General features: G+C 37.6%; 1 long non-coding RNA gene across 1 annotated transcript; it reads left to right on the top strand.

Moving 5' to 3' along the window:
* Positions 1 to 2,284: 2,284 nt before the first annotated feature.
* Positions 2,285 to 5,278, top strand: LOC309863078. Its single transcript, XR_014310883.1, has 3 exons — positions 2,285 to 2,354; positions 4,028 to 4,272; positions 5,174 to 5,278. It is a non-coding gene; the product is annotated as an uncharacterized lncRNA (long non-coding RNA).
* Positions 5,279 to 5,501: the final 223 nt, after the last annotated feature.

The following is a 5,501-nucleotide window of genomic DNA, read 5'->3' as shown; positions in this document are numbered from 1 at the left end:
ACTGAGCCAGCCAGGTACCCCACCATTTGTCAATCGCTAAGTGATTCAATTGCTGCAGAAGAACCATAACATGATCTGCATAACTCCCCTGATCAGAAAAGTCATATCCTGTCAGCAGTAACAAAATGGCATCAAGAGAATGCATCAAGAGAACAATGGCATCAAGAGAACAAATTATTCTTGTTTAGAATGTTTTGTTTCTAACCACCCCCCACCAAAAAAAAAAAAAAAAAAAAAAAAAAAACCAAAAGAATGCTTTGTTACTTCCATCTGGATGTGGGTATATACGAGTTCACCTCAAAAAAAATATCAGGTCAGTACTTAGATATTCAATGATATATAAAAATATCAAAGAGTTATTAATCAAAATTATAAACAGTATGGAAAAATGGATATGTAAATATGCATAGAAAAAAATGGAAAGCTATAGAGTATCAGGGGAGTGAGAATGGAAGGAACAAATTAAACTTATCGATGACCTTAAAATTTTACCATAGCATGTATTATTTCAAACAAACATAAAAAAAGTTGTCATTTTGTTCTCTTTGAAATTAATGGCTTATGATAAATTTCTAGGAGTGGGATGACTAGCCTAAAATACCTAAATACTTCTTCAGTGCCAAATCTTTTGCCAAACTGGAAAATACACTTTGAATGTTGCAGATGTAACACATCTTCAAGTATTTACTATTTCAGCATACAGAATGGAATTCTGATAAATATTTCTCCTATAAAACGGTGGCAAAGCCTTTTTCCATAATATAGCTCATCTGCGCTGTTTTCAGCCACCCGTCTTCTAAAGCAGATAAAACTCGGATATATTGGAAAGTGAATAAAACAGAGAAATAAACTGTTGTATTAGATTTCGAAAAGCTTCCCTAAAACCAGGACAAGCCAATTTAATATTTTAAGATTAAAAAAAAAAAGCAAGTTGCAGAATTGTTTGCATAGCGGTATATAATACTAAGAAAAACCTTAGCAAAAAAGATACATCTTTACAAAGCAAAATGTTATGACCCTGAAAATGTTCTTTTGTACTCCTGAGAAATTGAATTTTGAGACTGGCAAAGGATTTTGATAATAGAGCAATCCTGAACTATGTGAAGCAGAGAGCTCATTAGTTAAAGAACAAATACTAATAATCAGTAAACAAATTAATTGTAGAAATAAACAATAGAAAGCAAAACTGATGATCATTATACTTGCACCGGTAAAATATATATATGGATGAAGACTCAAATTTTCTTAATGAAGTTTTAGTGTAAATCAATCCAGTAAATATCAGATATTATGAAATAACTAATCAGCATAACATGAAATCAAATGCGACTAAAGTGATATTAAAAATTTATGAATTTATAAAAACTTAACAAAATTTAGAACTGCAAATTTGACCTAGTAAAATCAGTCAAAATAAAGGTCTTCTTTAGAAAAAAAAAAAAAAAGGTCTTCTTTTCTTTGTTTTGTTTTTGTTTTTTTTTTTAAAGATCTTATTTATTTATTTGACACAGAGAGAGAGAGAGAGAGAGAGAGAGAGAGCACAAGCAGGCAGAAGAGCAGGCAGGGGGAGAGGGAGAAACAGGTTCCCTGCTTAGGAGAGAATGACACAGGACTTGATCCCAGGACCCCAAGATCATGACCTGAGAAAGCAGACGCTTAACTGACTGAGCCACCCAGGCGTCCCAAAATAAAGATATTCAAAGAAAATTCACAATATAAAATTAAGAGGGACAAGATTTGATCCAACCAAATTATTTTAGTTAAAAATTAGTATGAAAATGAAACTGGCTTAACTGCATTATATAAAAAATTGATTAAAAAATTATATTTTTCTTGTAGAACTTGCTCCCAAAAATACTTTGGTAAGTGTTCTAACTAGACCATACATAGTCCTGTAGCTAAGAATTTTGGTCTCTAAGATAAGAACTAACGAAAGCCATTAAAAGTTTTTTTTTCAGGGACGCCTGGGTGGCTCAGTTTGTTAAGCGGCTGCCTTCGGCTCAGGTCATGATCCCAGCGTCCTGGGATTGAGTCCCACATCGGGCTCCTTGCTTGGCGGGAAGCCTGCTTCTCCCTCTGCCTCTGCCTGCCACTCTGTCTGCCTGTGCTTGCTCTCGCTTCTCTCTCTATGACAAATAAATAAATAAAATCTTAAAAAAAAAAAAAAAAAAGTTTTTTTTTCAGGTGGTGTGGGTGGGGATGGGGTGGAGAAATGTGGAGTTGGGGGAGACTGAATATGATTTAAATTTGTTTTAAATAGCTCATTCTCTCTGGCTGTAGTAAGAAGAACTAGTTTGTGGGGAGCCCACAGTCCATGCAAAGGAATCAACTAAAAGGCTATCAAAGTGATCCAGGTGAGAGGTGATGATAGCTACAGTTATGATGGTAGTGGATATGGAGAGAGTGGGTAGATTCTAGAAGACATTCTGGTGATGGATTGGTAATGGATTGGAATGGGGGACAAATGAGTGGTGCCTTTCAAAGAGAGAACCCTGGAACACCAGTGTGAGAGGATGGATCTAGAGGCTAGTCTTATATATACAGATTTTCAGATGTCTAAAAATAGGTAATAGGATATATGAATTGGAAGCTCACAGCTTCTGCTCAGAAGTCTGAGCAGAAGGAAAAAACTTGCAATCACTGGTGTTTATATGGTAGCTGAAATACAGGCACGGTTAAGATTTTGAGGAGTCTAGGGAAGGAAAAGGACATAGGACAATATTTCTCAAACTTTTTGGTCTCAGCACTGTTTGTACTTTTAAAACTTGAAGGCCCCAAAAAGCTTTTTTAAAAATTAAAATATTTTTATTTATTTGTCAGAGAGAGAGAGAGAGAGAGAGAGAGAGCACAAGCAGAGCAAGAAGAGCAAGAAGCAGTCAGAGGGAGAAACAGGCTCCTCACTGAGAAAGGAGCCTGATGCAGGACTTGATCCTAGGACCCCTGGGATAATGACCTGAGCCTAAAGCAGATGCTTAACCATCTGAGCCACTAGGTGCCCCAACCCTAAAGAACTTTTGTTTATGAGTATACATTTATCAATATTAACACATTACAAATTAAAATTTTAACAAATATTTTTATACATTTAACTTAACAATAATAATAATAAACCCATTATGTGTTGTCGTATTAGACTTCAAGGACTGCTGTAAAAACAAAACAAAACAAAACAAAACACCACAAACTGGTGGCTTTAAACAACAGAAATTCTCTCACACTTCTGGAGGAATTCACAAAAAAATTCACAATATGAATTTTCTTGTGAATTCTGAAGTCCAGAATTAAGGTGTCTACAAGGCCATGTTCCTTTTGAAGTCTCCAGGGAAGGATCTATCCCAAACCCCTCTCCTAGCTTCTGGTGGTGGAAGGCAATCCTTGCTCTCCCTCGGCTGGTAACAGCATCTCTGCTTCTTTCCTGTGGCATTCTCATTTCTGTATCTGCTTCCAAATTTCCTTCTTCTTATGAGGATACCAATTATTGGATTTGGGCTCACTCTATTCCAGTATAATCTTATTCTACCTTGCTTACCTACAAATGAATGTTAACATAAATAAAACTTTTTAATGAAAAATAACTTTGTTTTCAATAATTTTTTTTAGTGAATAGTGCATTATTTCAGTTTTGTAAATCATTTTAATATCAAGCTTAATAGAAGACAGCTGGACAGTCTGTCTCTAAATCCTCTTGGTAAGCAAGGCACTGAAGCTCTTGCCCCCTGTAATTTATATTCTCATGCAACTCAATTTTATCACTAATCTAGTCAGAGGACCAGCAGGAGGAGAGAAATTCCTCTCAGGGACAGGTTCAGAAGGCAGCAGGTGAGACACTTCCTCTAAAGTCTGAAGTTCTGGCTACAGAGTTGTTGTTGGTTTTGTGCTTATAAAGATGCCTTCTAGCTTTCTGGCTAGAAAGCTCATGTTTTCAATTCCTCAAAGAGAATCAGTTCAGTGGCAAAGCCTATGGGGATGGGCAAGGCTCCACATAGCAGTGCGGCCCCAGCCAGGATGCACATTTTTCCTTTTACAGATGACCTAGGGTCAGACTGGTGGCCTGGGTCACATCCTTGCTTGTTCCCCTGAGAAATCCTTCAAGAAGAGGGGACAAGCTTTTGTGTAGTTGCTGTTCCTGTGAAGCCTGGCCTTTTGCTCCCTATTTGAGCCCTCTGCTCACCTCTCAGCTCAGCAAGCAGAGCAAGAAGAGCATGAAGAGCAAGAAGCACTTCCAAGAAGAACCTCTCTCACCCCATGTCTGCCATTTGCCCTCTGAAACTGGTGAGTAATTTGAGGTCTGAAGGGTCATCAAGGACTCCCCTGTCTTGGCTGATAAACAGAATGGTCTTGCAGGTTACCTTGGCAACATGTACAATGCTTGTTTCGCCATTACTGTACAGTGAGTACAATAGGGAGGGGCTGGAAGTTAAGTTGATCACCAAAGACCAGTGGCTTAATCAGTCATGTCTAAGTGATGAAACCTCCAGAAAAACTCCTATCTGGTGGGATTCAGAGAGCTTCCACAAATACACAGTGGTGCCAGGAGGGTGACATGCCCAGAGAGGGCAGGGAAGCTCCGAGTACCTCCTCCCCCATAGTTTATCCTGTGCATTTTTTTCATTTGGCTGTTCCTGAGTTGGATTTGTATCCTTTACAGCAAACTGGTAAGCATAAATAAAGTGTTTCCCTGAGTTCTGGGAACCATTCTAGCAACTTCTCAAACCTAAGGAGGGGGTGTGGTGACTGATTTGTAGTTGGATGGGCAAAAATGTGGGTGGCCTGGGTACCCTACTTGTGGCTGATGTCTAAAGTAAGGGCAGACTTGTGGGAATGAGTGCTTTAACTTTGATGTTGGACACTAACTCTGGGTAGTTAGTGTCAGAACTGAATTGAATTGTTGGACACCCAGTTGGTATAGGACGATTAGAGAACTAACAGATTATTGGTGGCTAGTGTCAGAAAACACTCTAGACCTGTCATCAAAATCTGTTCCAAATACTCATGTTAATGCTGACCTGTAATGAGATTTTATATATTTCAACTTTAAACAATGTCTTTTTCATACAGACATAACAGGTACTGCATCTATTTATATGCAAATGTTTTTAATTAAACATATTCATCACCATTTGGAAAGCATTTATGGAATTCTATTAGATTCCTCTCGATATTTGCCTTTCAGCAATAGTACAAAGTGATGACAGCACCACATATGATTCCTCTCACAACAGCTCAACTCTGCCTTTGTTTCCCACATTTGTGGTAGGAAAGTGACCACAGACAATATGTAAACGAAAGAGCATGCTGTATTCCAATAAAAGTTATTTATGGAACTGAAATTCAAACTTCTTATAGCATTTATGTGTCATAAAAATACTTCCCTTTAAATAACCTTCCATTTAAAAAATGTAAAAACCATTCTTAGCTTGCACCTGTATAATAATAGATGGTGGTCAGGATTTGATCCATGGGCCATACTTTGTCAAGTGGTGATCCAGAATATTCATGAA

Source organism: Mustela nivalis (genome assembly GCF_964662115.1).
Source record: "Mustela nivalis genome assembly, chromosome: 4".
Lineage (NCBI taxonomy): Eukaryota > Metazoa > Chordata > Mammalia > Carnivora > Mustelidae > Mustela > Mustela nivalis.
Note: the sequence above shows the minus strand (reverse complement) of the source record. Positions and strands in the feature narration are given on the sequence as shown.